Source organism: Squalius cephalus, assembly GCF_949319135.1.
Source record: "Squalius cephalus genome assembly, chromosome: 15".
Taxonomy (NCBI): domain Eukaryota; kingdom Metazoa; phylum Chordata; class Actinopteri; order Cypriniformes; family Leuciscidae; genus Squalius; species Squalius cephalus.
The window spans coordinates 3044233-3061489 of record NC_137136.1 but is presented as its reverse complement, the minus strand read 5'-3'; the positions used below and the strand labels follow the sequence as shown (position 1 = coordinate 3061489).

Below are 17257 nucleotides of genomic sequence, written 5' to 3'. Positions count from 1 at the left end.
TTCAAAAAATATTTACAAAAACTGATGTAATGCATATTTTTCAGTCATGAACAATGTTGCAACAAGTTTCAGTTGTTAAATAACATTTCAAAGTGTTTAAATTAATTATTTTTCACTGTTTTCATGTCAGGTGGTACAACCAAATTGTTGTATACTTTAGTTGCACCACCTGACATGGAAAGTGTACCAACCTACCCATACTTGAAATGAGCAGTTTTTACCAGTATTTGAGAGATATCTACAAACCTTTTCACTGATTCACAGCATCAGTTGAGCTCCTCTGGATGATGCATCTTCATGTTTACTGTTCCTTGTCCATTCATAATAATAGAGCCATGTTTGCTGTTGTGCCACCCTCACATTTGAGAATTATACAAATTGCTGTACAACATTTTTATTTATTTATTATCTCAACAGCTTTGAAATTACTGATATTTATCAAATTTGCTTAGGTTTCAAACCTAAAATGATGACAGTATTTTTCTATTTATTATTAAGACACCATTTAATTTGGAGGGTTCAAGATAACAGAACAATAATGTGTTATTTAAATGTACTAAAAATGAATTCAAACTAAATGGGTTTTATAGAATAACGTGATATATGTCATGAATTTATCAAATTATTTTAAAAGCAAATAATGCACTTGGACTCAAATATATGCACGTCATGTCATTGACCCGAATATGTGACTTATGATTGACAGTTACTTGACTTGATGGTCTTTGAAACGATTCATAAATTGGTCTGAATGATTCATTAGGTAATTTGCTGTGAATTTGAATGATTTTGACTTTTCATTTTTCTAAATATTTAGAGACTCTCTTAAACGAAGGGTGAGACTGATTGCTTTGAGTAGTGTTTTAACTTTTAACTTAACACAAGAAACTAATTAATGTACTTTTTATTAAATAGCCATTCAGCCTTTCTCAAATAAATAAGTACTGTAGCTTAACTAGACGGCCAGTTAGAGAAAGAGAAAATTAATTAGAAAAAATACATTGACCAATTGAATTGTAAAGCAACTTTGCACAATTATAATATCATGACTCATAACAACAATGCTACTACCTCTATTAGGAGTAATTATCTTATTATATTAGTTATATAGTTTTTGTTTTAATTTGTATGACCTAATGAACATTTAGCCATAATTGTGTCAAAAAGCTATACAAATTGTTTTATAATTGAACAAGGTTGTCAGACACTTAATACTATTGGTCATAAAAAGTCAGTATGGGTCATTTTCTACTTTTAAGTGTTATAAAAAGATTTATCGAGTTCTCGTTAGGAGGACTCAAGATTGTTTCATAGAAAAACAATATTACTGAGTACATGACATCTTGTTGTAGTGTGGTTTAGATCAGAGCAATTATCTCATTGTGCCTCATCGTGGGCATTTTAAAGGCTGACTATGAGAGTGTGAGTCATTTTGCGATGTGAAGAAGCATTGCTCAGACATGATGCAACGAGCTGTAAGAGGGTTAGAGTCGAGTCGGGTTGGTGACCTCTCGAAGCCTCGCTGACCACAAGGTCAGAAGTTCATTATTGGCAGAGCCAGCAACATTTTGATTTCCCTTTTTAAGTCTCATATTCCTGTTTGCTTGTGGCTGTTTTCTTGAATTATTCGTGTTCTGTGTTGACTAAGTCGATATGTCAGAAGTCTCTGGTGGTCCCCATTGTCTCATCACCTGTGAAATACCCGCATGTGAAGGGGCTTTGTGAGCTTGAGCATTGGATTTTCCCTTAAAACACATTCATTTGTTCTATAGACTTATGCGCCAGAGAAACATGCGCGCAGCCATCCTTAGGATATTGTCTTTGAACTTAGTTTTTGCGTTCGCTCTGTATGTATCAGTGGCATCGCTGTCGAGGAGTAATTAGCTGGTGAATGGATTTACTCATTGTAGAGTTAACGAGAGTTATCACAAGCATTCTTAACACATTTTAAAATGGGCAGTTCATTCATTATACGTAAGATCGCTGTGGAAATACAAACCGGAAGATAAGACTAGCGCAGCGCTGAAAAGGGGCGGAACTACATAAGGTCTACTAGGGCTGGGTATTGACACACATTTCACAATTTGATTCGATTTCGATTCGATTCAGTATTGATTATTTTGGATATCAGGTACAATACATGGCAAATTTTCTCAAGGAAAACAAATCTCTTAACTAAAGCTGTAAACTATGGGAGTCAGTTGTAGCCTATAGGCTTCATTAGTCTACTGTAATATTGAAGGTAAAAATTAACTGATTTGTATACAAACACTTAAATTACACTTTTATTTATTTTTATAATAATAAAGTTATATGAAATATAAACATTTAAATGGTGGCTGTCATAAAAACCTGCCAGATTTATTCAAACATGCATTCAAAATTGAAGAACATTAAAAATTATAATGAATATGTAATATGGTGCATATATTTAGCAAAATGCTCCTCTCAAGAGTTAATTTTTCAAGCTGACTAACGAGTTTATGGTCACTGGATATGTTTTTTCTGAGGTAAATGTGACGTTACATGACATTGTTTACAAGCTGTTTTACTGAAGTCTTTCCACGGTTGAAACACTGATTGAGCGATTCCATGTGACATGATACGGACTTTGATAAGTTGTAATCTTGTAACACACTTTCAGATGCTCATTCATGTTTATTTCGCGCTGTAACTGGTGTTATTAAGGCGGAAGAGAAGATCTTCACTGCTGCTTCTCTTCAGCTGCGCCAGAGCGATCTCACGCCACAGCGCCGAAACGGTATTTATGTTTTTGAATTTCGTAAGAAAATGGACATAATTTGAAATCTATTAATCTATTAATCGAAAAACTAATCGATTCTTGGGATTTAAGAATCGATATCGGTTCGTAAAAATGAGAATCGATTAAAATTGAGAAATCAATATTTTTTACCCAGCCCTAGTCTATACTGATTGTGAGAAATCATGCTTTTCAAGATTGTTTAAAAATAGTGGTTTTTGCAACATAATTGGCAGCCTAAAAAAATGCGTGATTGTGTCCCTGTGAGTCTGTGCATCGTTGCTGCTGGGAACTAAGTGTCCAATGACCGTGAAGAGATCTAACCTGTGCGCTTTTATTAGGTTTGATGTTTAATATGGCATCGAGGTGTATAATTATACCAGATGTTTCCTGTTGCCAGCGTGAAGAGGGCCACTGCCGAGGGGAAGCCCCGGTCGTGTTTCATTTCGAGGTAATGCTACAGGTGGGTGGGTACAGGACAAAATGATGTCGTTTTCCCGCACAGGATGAATAAACCCGAACCTTTTGAGAACATGTTGTCACGATTGCTTCAGCGCTTTCTGATCAAGGTGTCCAGGTTTTCCCAGTGGTTTGTGCAGTTGTGCCACAGAGCGCTGTATTGAGTTCTGAATGATTGTCGCTGTTTGTTTGATGGCAGTGCCAAAGCAGGGGAAGAGTTACGTCCTTCGCTCTTCATCTCATTCTGAGAGTTTTCAACAATAGCCCCTTTCTCTCCTCCAGTCGCCCATAAGCGGATGACATACTATGGGTGGTTTCTATGGTGAGTGCAGTTTGACTTGCACTGGTATTGTGGATGAGGGTGTCACAGACTGCTAGTAAAGTGAAGGTTTTTTTGGGTGATGGTAAAATTGTCTGGGTGCCGCCGGACCGGTGCTGTCTGTGACTGTCAATATCTATTTGCTTTTACATTACTTAAAAAGGGTGATTTTGAACCATAATTTCAAAAGTTATTTTGATCCATAATTTCAACCTAGTTTCACTGTCATTGTACACTGAATGATTTAAGAATCAGTCAGCATTGAATCAAAGACTGAACCCTTTTAAGGCAATTTTGTGTAGGATTTATTTGATTTATCTGAAATTGCTTGTATATTTCACAAGTAGCACTTTGAATTCAACATGAAATTTTAGAGTAGACAGACTGAAATAGTGTTAAATTTTTTTGTAAAACCTACTTCAATCATTTTGTTTTGTTTACCACATCGAAAAGTGTAGCTAATTGGATTATGGATAATGCAGTTATGTAAAACACAGTTAAACTAGGAATGCACGATAATATCGGCATATATATCGGTATCGGCCGATATATGTTAATTTTTAATGTTAGCGTTATCGGCCTGATAAGAAAATGTGTCCGATATATATTAAGGCCGATAAATTATGTATTCTTTCCTTCAGCTGAGACACTTCAGATGTGCTCTGTTCAACATGATGGTTTTGAATTGCTTGAAATATGATTGGAGTCACTTAAAAAAAAAAGAAAAATACAGTTAAGTGCAACATGTGCAGCCCAAGTCTGTCACGTAAAATTATTTATAATGGTGTGTTTGGACATGGATTATAATGATGAAACTTTTGTTTTTGTAATAAGGCTCTCAAAAATTACATAATAACTTGGATTTAGATTTATCGGCCAATATATCGGTTTTCGACTTTCAGATATAGGGTAAGTGTACCCATTAAGCCCATGTACCCTTTAAGCCCACTTTCAACTCTGAAGTCAAATTAAAAAAAGAGAAAATAATATTTTATGCTGCTTATTATTTTAACCAATCCAGTGATTTGTTACTTCCCTGGCATTTTTTATTGCATACCAATCACATTTGGCAATGTTGAGTTAGCCCCACCCATGTGCATGCTGTCTCAGGGGACCTCACACAAAGTCACCCCAAAACTTTGGTGTTTCGGGACCCTTCAGAAATTAACACATTTCTGCAATTTTCAGCCATTTCTTTGGTAATTACATTGATATTATGTCAAATAAGAGATAAATGTATTGTTTTTTGTGTATGAACAAATAGTACTTTATCATTTTATATCATTTTCCTTTAAATGGAAAGATGAGTTTTATTAGCTTGCGTTCAAAGCTAATCTCTAGGTCAAACCATTAGCCTTACAGAAAGATAGACTGCCAAAGAATTAAGCATGTGAACTGCAAACAATAAATGTTTTGTGATTCATTTTACATTAATTTACTAATAAATACATCGTAAATTGTTTTGTAGAGAAGATTATTTTTATAAATTAACTTTTTTTTAAGATGGGCTTAAATGGTACAGTGCCACAAAACGCATGCAAACTAGAGCCAGCACAAGCTAACCTTGAATGAAAAAAACTTAACATTTCTCAATGTGGGCACAATGAAAATTACAATGATACTAGTCCACAGTATTTTTAAGCTCCATGCATGTATTTGTAAACATATCTTACATTTTTAAAGGAAAACATTGTCTTTTTTCACCATTACTCACTGTGGAACCATTTAAGCCCACCTTATGTATTTCAATGAGGAATCCCTCTAAGTGCAAACTTTGATACATTTTCTGAAAGTGTTTAATGATAACATGTCTTTGTGTGCTTTTACCTTACTAACCTTTTACCCTTACCTTACTTACACACAAATTACACATTCATTCAAATGAGATAGAGCCTGTTTTGTCCTAAAGTCCTTTATGTATAACCGGGCATAATTCGGGAGTCAAGCTGAGTTAACACTTGTGATTCCGGACATGGAGAGCTCCCAGAGGGACCCTACATTCCCCACAGTCCTGAGCCCCTGGGACTGTTAGGGGGGCCCACTAGGAGCCCCAGAGTATGGAGCCCTAACTCAGCTTGGCTCCTGAGATACACCCGGTCAAACTTCCAGCTTGACTCCAGTTACAACTCCAGTCAAGCCAACTTAAGGCTCCAGACCACCGGCCACTAACACCAACCCATCCCACCCAGGGCTCTAATCAAACATTAGCAAAATGATTTTTTTTAATACTTCCCTGTCACTGAATAAATATATTGATGTTTTACTTCTTTAAAAATCATTTAATTTTTTATATTTTGTGAATAAATGATGATGTGGGCTTATTTGGAACACATGCGGGCTTAAATGGTGCCAAAAGTACCAATTAAGCCCATGCCAGACTTCTGACTTTATTCCTAAATTATCTTAATTTTATATTCTAAAATGTACATCAACTAATTAATACAATTTCAAATGAGAGATTAATCTTGCATTTTAACAAATTATTTTTCTTATAAACTATGTCAATATCTATGAAAAAAACCTAAACTTAGATTTTGGTGGGCTTAATGGGTACACTTACCCTAAAGAATTATCGGTTATCGGCCTATTGGCCAATATATCGGTTATCGGCTTTCAGATATAAAGAATTATCGGTTATCGGTATCGGCCAAAATGTTCACATCGGTGCATCCCTAAGTAAAACGTCTAGTTAACAATAATCAAAGCATGTTTTAAATATTCCTTTAAATGAACATTTAGTTATCATTTCTTAAAAGTAACTTAATATTCAAACGGGCTTCTTGCATTTATTATTTTACTCTTGCTATCATTCAATGCAGTATCATGAGCTGTTTACCTTCAGAAGTTATTGATGAATGATTTTATTGTTATTGTGTGAAGAAGCATAAATAGGACAATAAATACATTTTGGTTATCGACTTATCGCTCTGTTTATGCTTTTTGTCATCTCTGAATATTGGTTATTAAGCCATTAAAAATGATCAGTACATCTCATTTTTAGGAAACGCAATAGCCAAATAAAAAGCACTTAAAATCATTGAATATGGAGGATATTGCTTGATTTAATATTGACCAGCCCTGTTCGCCACGTGCACTGCACAGTCACTATGATCCATCACAGCTCAAGAATGTGATCTCTTTCGTTTTCAGTGTTGAGACACAGCAATGCATTGTGCTCCGCATCACGGGTGAATATGCTGCTTGAAAGTGTGTAAGCCTTAAATTGTGTGAGTAAAAAAAGGTGGACGAGGAGGAGGTTTGCGGACCCTCTGGAGTGGGTTGTCGGCCTGGGGAATGTTTTCATGGTAGTTGCGTATGGGGGCTTAGCAATCTCTCTGTGTACATGAGGCCCTCTTTGGCTTTTAGGCCCTTTTTTTCCCTTTGAAGGTTAGTTGGGGGAAGGCAAAGGGGATCTGAGGGAATTTAAACTATGAGAGGTAGACATGGGGGAAAGAGCTTGACCTAGGTTACGCCTCCCGAGTCCAACTCTGAACTATAACTTTTCAGATGTCTTTCTTAATTGCAACTTTTCTGCTTATTTTTCTCACTGTGCTCGTAACAAATTAAGCCCTGTTCACACCACCAGCGACACGCAGCGACAAAGCGACATGATCCCATTCATTTCAAGGGAGCGCTGGCGACTTCCGGTGTCAGTGACCGTTGGCGACAGAATGTGGGCGTGTCAAGCGACACGAGACACACGACAAAAGTTCAGAAATTTCAACTTTATGCAAATTAAAAGCGATTTTCGGATAGGAAAGAAGACTTTCAGTAGAGCTCACGTCACTGTCTCGAGTGCAGGCAAGAGAAGAGTTTGAGGGCGATTTCACTGTTTTATATGATTTGATGGTAACCACATACATGGATATAATAAAATGATTCATGGAAAAGAGTTTAATTCACACATTTAGTTCAAGTGTTGTAATTAGGGCTGGGTATTGACACAAATTTCACAATTCGATTCGATTTCGATTCACAAACTTGCAATTCGATTCGATTTCGATTATTATGATTTGACTCGATTCAATATTGATTATTTTGGATATCAGGTACAATACATTGCAAATTCTCTCAAGGAAAACAAATCTCTTAACTATTATTGTAAACTATGGGAGTCAGTTGTAGCCTATTGGCTTCATTAGCCTACTATAATATTGAAGGTAAAAAATAACTGATTTGTATACAAACACTTAAAATACACTTTTATTTATTTTTTATAATAATAAAGTTATATGAAATTATATAAAAATTTAAATGGTGGCTGTCATAAAAAAACTTTCCAGATTTATTCAAACATGCATTAAATATTGAAGAACATTAAAAATTATAATGAATATGTAATATGGTGCATATATTTAACAAAATGCTCCTCTCTAGAGTTAATTTTTCAAGCTGACTGACGAGTTTATGGTCACTGGATATGTTTTTTCTGAGGTAAATGTGACGTTATATGACATTGTTTACAAGCTGTTTTACTGACGTCTTTCCACGGTTGAAACACTGATTGAGCGATTCCATGTGACATGATACGGACTTCGATAAGTTGTAATCTTGTAACACACTTTCAGATGCTCATTCATGTTTATTTCGCGCAGTAACTGGTATTATTAAGGCGGAAGAGAAGATCATGTGCGCTCAGTGCTGCTGCCTCTCTTCAGCTGCGCCAGAGCGATCTCACGCCACAGCGCCGAAACGGTAATTATGTTTTTGAATTTCGTAAGAAAATGGACATAATTTGAAATCTGAGACTTTGTTTCATATCAATAATAACAAAGCACAAAGATTATTGTGATTTATTGGATGGGATGCGCGCTACAATGTTCCATTCATTCATCAACTGAAAACAGGATGTCTAATCGATTCTTGGGATTTAAGAATCGATATCGGTTCGTAAAAATGAGAATCGATTAAAATCGAGAAATCGATATTTTTTACCCAGCCCTAGTTGTAATTATATGATGCAAGTTTAGCACTGCTGCAGTTCATTTGGCAGTTTCCCCTGCATTGTTGACTATTAGCGACAAGAAAATTGATTATCTGTCAAATTCGAATGACGTTTTAGTAATTTATGACAGTATGAGATAATTTGTTGATTGATCGATCATTAATCTAGTAGGCTAAATGATTAAATCCACTGAACACTGCTCTGGTAATATAAAAACACTCTCCCAACTGCATACTATTTCTTTTGAGCCTAATTCCTAGTCAAATTAAAATGATATAGTTGTATATCACTTGTGATGGTATTCTGTATAGATATGGCCAGACGTGCAGTCTACCAATAACATTAGAGCGACAGCACTACAAACGCCCACAAGCGACTTCACAGTACAGAGACTAGCGACATACAGCGACAAAGTGGCGGTGTGAACGGGGCTTTAGCCTGTTAACTACACAGAGAGCCTTTCACCTAGGCTAGCTGTGGTGGAGTCTCAACCCAGAATAGATCTTATTCATCAGCCGCACTCTTGGTGTGGTCGGGGTTCAGGCTGTTTTCCTCTGCCATGTAGACCTACCTCGGCAAATACCGGCCAACCTCTGTCCCTGCAGACCCCGGACCCCCTGTTTTGCCAACCTCCATTTACTTGAGCTTAATGTAGCCTAGATGTTGACTTGAGTGTGTGTGTGTGTGTGTGTGTGAACCAAATCAATTGTAAAGCAGTCGGAGCGGTTACTGAGTTCATTTGACTTGCTTGCTGAACTGCAGGTTATTGCTTTCATCATGTTTGATTTAAAATAGCTGTTACTGTGTTATATTACTTTAAGATTGTGAGGCTCTATGAAATCTGTTTCTCTCAATTCTGTATTATTGATTTAATACATTTTATTAATCAAAACGTATCTCTAATCAATTGAATTCTTTATACTATACTTTAAACTATATCAATTAATTATTAAATTAATGTGTTGTCTGCGTTAATCGTTAAAAATGGTGGGAGTCAAATTAATTCATTACTTTACCAATTTAATCAAACATTGATTTTTCGGCTACTTTTGATTTATTAATCCAAAGTTTGCCAAATTCTGTGACGTTCCACAGCTGTGCAGTTCAGACAGACCGTGCAAAACAAAAAAACTTGGCAAAATGTTCTGACCATGTGCTAATCTCTGGATTACTGTGTCTTTCAAAGGTTACATCTTTACCTTAGCAAGTGTTGAGAGCTGTTCGGTGACAGTTACTCTGCCAACCGGTTTGCCAACTGGACACACGCAAAGACATACACGCTTCCCGTCGTGTTCTGCCACTCGATGCGTCTGAACCCGGTGCCGTGACTGACGCCATTGTGTCCTGCCGCTGAGCACTCGGCCTTTTCCCACAACCCAAGCCTCTGTGGATTAGGGCCACAACAGCTGTATTGTGTGTGTGTGTGTGTGTGTGTGATTCTGTAGTTTGCTGAAGAGGTAGAGAGCTCAGAATACAGTAGTGCATTTATCGCTGGACATCTGGAAGCTGACCAGGTTGGCTAGTCAGTAGTTAGTGTAGATAGCTGTGAAACCTTTGCTCAGCCTGTATTTATTTTCAAAACCAAAGCAAAACAGTTCAGATTTCTCATGATTGGGGTTAGTGTTATTTTAAGATTATTTATATGCTATTTTATTATTTATGAATTATTTTAATTAGTTGCTATTATTTTAAAAGAATCAGTTTTATTTTGTTTTTGTTATTTCATTATGTGCTTTTGTAATTTTTATTTGGTAATGTATATACATGCGTATAGCTTTCATATATTTTTAGTTCTTAAACTTATGTTTTTTCAACTCCACAAAATAATTTTTTTATTATTATTTTTCATTTTGTTGTGACAATTTTGCTTTGGTAAATGCTTGAAACTTCTTTATTAAGGGTGCAATTTGAGGCTTACACAAATAACCAATATTTTAACTGCATGATCAGCTAATATTAATCCGATTTCTGTTACTTTTAATGAGCATTTAATCACAAAGATTGAGCATTTAAGAAAAAAAGATTCACTAATGGTATCATTGAATAGTTATGCAACGGTGCTCTGTCTGAATTGATCAAAGAATGCATGTTTAAGAATTGGATTAATAGGATAATATTGTGTTTTTTTCTATAATAGGATTTTATTTTCAGCAAATTTTTTTTGTTGCTAAGATTCAGCCTTGAGCTCACAGCTGATTCGTCCGGTTATTGGACATTGAGATGACGTGCTTCCAACCAGAGCTGACGCCGGCCGCTTCTAGTGTAGACACAGTGTTACTTTGCAATCAGCCAGTCGCTGTTGCTGTCCATGCTCACAGTGTTCTCCACTGTGTGAATGAGCTCTCGCATTAATGATTCAGAGGACCGCCTGCACAGAGCAGCTCGGCGGAATGATGAATTACTCTTAATCACTCTTACGCTCTCCTTTTAGGGGTATTAATATTTTCCTGTCATTGCTTGTTTGATCGTTGTCCTCCTGAAATTGCAGGCTGTATCTGGTGCTGTACTCGCTGTAAATGTCTGTCTCCATGGTCACCACATGGTCACTTCTTGCCCGCTTTAGTCCCTGTTTATGGGTCACCTGAGGACAGCGATGGTTTTGCCAGTAAGGAGCACAGATTGGAGTAATCTAATGGCTCCGGTGGCAGCTTTCTCCTCTCTCATTAGGATGTTGTGGGCTTCTGTATTGTTACATCGAGTGTTCTTGGCCAGGCAAACAAGGCATTTTTAACATGCCAAAAGCAGGCTGTCTCTGCCCAAATTTTACAGGCATTTGGATGACAGGATGTTGAAATTACAGAGTAATTTCCGACAAACTCATGTTTTTAGAGCATAATGACCTGACACGATAGTGATCTGCAAATATTTAGGTTAAGATGATATTTTGTTATTGGAGATCAAGTTTTCAAGTAAACATATATAAATCGAATTAAATGCAAATGTAATGGAGCTGTACAAACATAATGATTTCGATTCAAACACCAACGCAATCTCATTTCTTAATGACAACGATTCGCGTGTGTCTATTAAACCTTTGACAAACAAATCATACCATAACATTCAAATGTGTTTATGCTGCCGCTGAGCCAGAGAGAGCAGATGTGTATGAAACGGCTTCACAAACAGTCTTTTAAACCACACACTATCATTATTTCTGTTACAAATATTCATATTAGCACAAAAGAACTGGGAAAAAGTTTATAGTTTGGATATAAACACTGATGTCCATGGTAGCGATAAAAAAAGAAAGTAAATCACCATTAGAAAGTAACATAGCGCTTTGATTTAATCGATTACATTGAACTGGCATTGAATCATTAATTCAAGAGATTTGTAAAAAAAAAAGAAAAAAAAAGCTGATTCATCCAGTAATGAAACAAGAGAAGGGATTCTCTTATGATTGAGTCATCAAAGTATTCATTCAACTATTTTTTTTAATGCACTGCAATTCATTCAGAGTAATTAGGCCTTAACATTTCAAATAGACTGCAGAAAATAACATTTAGTCAGAATCTCTAGTAAATTACATGTTATGATGTTTAGTTGTCTGTTTTGAATCATTGAGGAATTGTGATTGCCGCTTGAAACAAACAAAAAATCATGATTCTCAATTTACCCAGAATCGTGCAGCTCTAAAATGCAGCAACAACTTCACATTTTTTACATTTTAAAGTTAAATGCATCAATCTTTCAGAGCAAAATTAACAGATTTTCAGTGACCAGAGTACATCAACTAGTATATGGACACTTGTAACATCCATTGTGCACAAAAGCTTATTTGAGTGACGATTTCTTATGCCAAGCCTTTTCTGATCTCTACACATTTCATTCTTGCTTTCTCTCCCTCCTTTATCTGAGCGGCCTTGGCGCTTGACTATGTTTCCCTTACAAATGGAGATGACGCTGTAGCCCGTGATCGAGCTCGTGAACTCGTGAGAGAGAGAGAGAGAGGTGCACGTATGCTCGTGAGTGGGCGGCGGTGGGAAAATAAGCTCAGCCCTGAGACCAGAGTCGAGGAAGTGTGGCGTACTGACTCACTGGTAGAATACAGTGTGTGTGGTTGCGTGTGCGGAGGATGAAAAGGCCTCGCTGCCTCCTCTTCCACCCACTCCGAGCGTGGCTCACACATTTCCCAAGATCCCCGTCGCTCTCTCATGCCTCGCTCTGAATCCAGATGTCCGGTACAGAGCGTGTGTGTAGACCAAGCGTGCCGCACATGCCCTGAAAAGTGAAGCCAAACCGTCTCGATCGCCCCCCGGTGACTGGTCCTAGTATAGGTCATAAACCCCGCCTCCCCGTGTTATTCAACGGGACTTGAGACCAACTAAACTATTTAATTACACTTCAAATATCTTTTTCCCCGAAGGTGGTTTCTGTCATTTACTGTAGTTTTTATCACGCTGATGTAAATTCAAGGGTTTGTTTTTAAAATACGTTTGTTTTTAATTAGTTAGCCTATTTGATGCTATAAAAAACGGTGGTGTGACGTCATGATTGACAGCTGTGATTGACAGGTTATCTGAGCGAAGTAGTAAATGACATTTAAAGCAAGTGGCTGTAATTATGAATGAATCATTGACTCTCGCGATTTGTTCAAAGCCGCAGATTCATTCACAAACACTGCTGTGGCTTTCGTTGGAGCTATTATATTTTATTGCAAAAAATACTGACAATACTGTTTTTTGATCATCACTTAATATCAATACCTTTTGTTTGTTGAGTTGTTGTATAAAATCACTGTCACATTTGCAGTCGTGTGGATATTTGTATAATATGTGATCAACATTAAAGGGATAGTTCACTTTGAAATAAAATGTTGGTATGTTTTAGCTTACCTCAAGGGCATCCAAGATGTAGGTGTCAAACCATTCTTGTCTGTCAGTCATTTAATGCAGGTCTATGGTCACTATCTCAAAGAGCATGCACAGAGTCCAAATTAAAACAATTCCCCATCGTCCAAATTAAACAATTCCCCATCGTAAGTACACATTGATGGCCTAAGACACGAAACGAGCGGTTTGTGTGAGAAAACAAACAGTATTTATATCGTTTATACTAGAGATGCACCGATTGATCGGCTGGTGACCGGAATTGGCCGATTTTCACGTGATCGGCCATGACAGGCGACCGGCCGGTCAGTCTGACATATGCCGATTTTATGCCGGTCAAATGCACTCGGGCGCCGCATGATTAACCTTTTGAGCGGTACCGTCTCATATATGGTATTTTTATTTCTGTGCTCCTGCCCTGAGTAATGTTACGGTGCCACATTTAGGATGTTCAGTGACGTCGCATCACTGCCAGATTCAAACTGTGCTCTCGCGCGTTGTTTGGCGCTGAGCCAGAGTCGGACGCGTTCAGCGCTGTCATATATCACAACTAAGCAGTGTTTTCAACCTCATAATGTTTATTTTAGGTTTCAGATATTTAAATACACATAAGCACGAGTAAAACAATACATTTGGAGTTTGTAAAATACACACTGATGTCTGTGGAAGCAGCAATAACAATCTATTCAAATATAATTTGCCGACATGTGTTATTCATATCAGACAAACATAGTGAAAGTAACTATAAAGTTTACTCTATTCTTCTCAGTTCACCGGCCACTTTCTTGCATTTATTTCGGGAGAAACTGATTCACGTGCTGTAAATCCGACTGACAGGACAACATTGCGGTGCCCATCTCATGTTATAGATCAAGATTATTTATAAAGGTTTTTAAACGACCAAACACACTCACTTACACGTATTTGAGAATCGGAATAACAGATAGGCTGATTGATGACATGGTAAGCAAGTTTGTGAATATTTTGAATAAAAAAGGAAAAGCGTAATAAAAGCGACACATCTGTCATACAGTATTATTGTGGCTGCGGTGTATCGCGTGACGCGTTGCCATGGAAACATTAAAGGGAACGTTCGCCTCGAATGAAAAAACTCACTCTGGGGGTGGGGGTGTCAGTTAGAATATTTTAAACTTACGCGTGAAAGGGTTAAAGAAAAGATCGAAAATAAATATTTGTGTGTGCTGTAAAGTGGTTAGAATTTTTTTTAATCGGAATCGGCTAAAATCGGTATCGGCAGGTCAAACTCAATGAAAAATCGGAAATCGGAATCGGCCTAGAAAATTGTAATCGGTGCATCTCTAGTTTATACCTCTTGTAACACAGCCACGTCCAAGTGATCTGAGGGCGCGCGCGCTTCCTGCTGTGTGACGTGTGCGCAGACTGGTGCATAGATATATATACACTAGATGTCGCCTTGGCTACGGCATTCGTTCCAATGACTTACAATGGGGAATTGTTTAATTTGGACGATGGGGAATTGTTTAATTTGGACTCTGTGCATGCTCTTTGAGACAGTGACCATAGACCTGCATGATATGACTGGCAGACAAGAACGGTTTGACTTAAAAATATAAAAATTGAAACTACTGTGGAAAAAAAGACACCTACATCTTGGATGCCCTTGAGGTAAGCTAAAACATACCAAAATTTTATTTCAAAGTGAACTATCCCTTTAAACACAGGAACTCACGCAGGGTATGCATCTGTATCGAAGAGAGTTTGAATATTAAATCGATCTCAATGCACAGTCTAGTGTCTATATTTGTTCTTCGTGCTAGTAAGTACTAAATCCCCACTTTTACAAAGGCAGGCTACATTGTCGAGAACGGCAGTATAGCGCGATTTGCCAAGGCAGCATAATCTGCACGCAACCTACAGTTTCATTTGCCGCTGCTTGTGTGAATGCAGTCGGTTTTGACCGCAAAAGATGAGGTAATTTGATCGGGTGTCATGTATTTAATGCATTTTACCTGATATAAATACATGCTCAGTTTTAATGTTATTTTTAAGGTGGGGTAGAATTAAATGAATGGCAAAACTCAGTATTTTGTTCGCGTACCCCCTTCTGTCAGTTTGAGAACCACTGGTCTATGGTGTAGACATCCACGAGTCTGTGTTCGGCGTAGAATCAAATGGTTATCAGTCTACTGGAGGCAGAGGGTGATTTCCATGACAAAGACACAATGGTCTGGGGTTTCAGACGCCCCTGTCGGTCTGGCTGCGTGTGAAAGGCTGGGGTCTCTCGGACTGGCCCGTGTCTGCTGGAAGAGGCCCACCAGGTGAAAAAGGGGAGCCAGATTCCTGACAGAACAGTGAGCGCACACTTTTAGCTGCCTCGCTTCTGAAAGTAGTTTTCCTATATATGTGCAGTTGAACCTAACCAACCAGATCCGAGATGAAACGCATTTAATTAGGGCTGCACTATATATCGAAATATCACAATATGCATATGTTTCAGTAAAACACTGCTGTTCACTTTCAAAAGTTTAGGGATGTTTTCTTGTCACAAAAAGAATGTGAAACATGTAGGTTATTAAATATATTTTAAAGATAATTTAAGTTTATTTTACACACTTTAAGCATTATCGTATCGCATATCGAATATCGCATTATTTAAAGAGTTATCGCATATTGCAATTTTCTTCAGTGTCGTGCAGCCGTACATTTAATTACTTTTCATTTTAATTTAATTTATTACATAAAATACTAAAAAAGTATTTGTTAGAAAATAAGACTAAAGCCCTATTCACACTGGATTAGTATTATCTGGGGACTTCGTGTGATTTAGAAATTAAATCCCCCACATCTGAATTTCGCACGGGATCAGCGAATCCTGGGATTTTACTCAAATTTACAGACTTATCTCCCGGATATGATGTCAATAGGCTATTGCTTGGAAATGTCTTGTCGTTATTATAGGTCTAGCTGTATGATATATCATAAACAGAAGAATGTTCCTCACCGCATGCTGATATACATGTCATCTCCATCTAATCACTCTTTTTGTTTTTGCTCTTCTGATGGTGTTCAGCTTTCTCTTTCTGCAAATTGTATAGTTGTATGGTGTATAGTGATATGACCCAGCACCCAAAATACTATCAAAACACTCCAACACAGCCTTTATTCTTCATGAAAGATGGATAAAAAAAGCGCACAGGAAACAAAAACCTTGAAAAAATTATAAACGACCCGCCAAATCACAGAGATGCCGATTCACACGGGACTAATATTATCACAGGTCATTATCACATATATATATATATGGCAGGTCATTTGTGGGGGAATTTTTACTTTACAAATTACAGACATGGCCGATTCGCACGGGATTAAGATCACAGACAACCTCCGCAATTATTACAAATGACTAGAGGTCACCAGGTAATACTTATCCCGTGCGAATAGGGGTTACGGCACTTTATTTCTTTTATAATCAGTATCAATATCAATTATATGTAATTGAATAAAAACGATTTAGTATAGACACCTTTTCAGTTAGTAAACATGGTGAAGTTTTTTGTGGGCGGAGCTTAGGTGGAGGCAGAACGATTCCTCTTATTAACTAGCGTTAGAGAAGCGGCCAATGGTACTTATTTATTTTATGAATCAGTATCAATATAAATTAAGTAATTGAATAAACACAATTGTTCAGTATACAGGACATTCACTATATACATTTAATTGATTGCATTACAATGTACTTAGTTTATTCATTGTACGATTGAAACATTTGACTTTTCAAATCAAATGTTTTTGAGTAAAAAAATTATTTATTTAGGAGATCTAAATGTAAATGCATTTTTAGTAATTGATCTTTGCGTTGGGTATATCAAGACGAAGTGTACACGAATGTTTGCGGTCAGTGGGATTTATGAAAATAACGCTGAAATTATTTGATGCAAAATTCATTAAACAATAGTGAAACA

At 37.1% G+C, this 17257-nt stretch overlaps 1 protein-coding gene across 2 annotated transcripts in view; it reads left to right on the top strand.

The window, feature by feature from the left end:
* Nucleotides 1-17257, top strand: part of ago3a (argonaute RISC catalytic component 3a) — a 49698-nt gene that overhangs the window by 1057 nt on the left and 31384 nt on the right. The gene's annotated exons all lie outside the window — the stretch shown is intronic.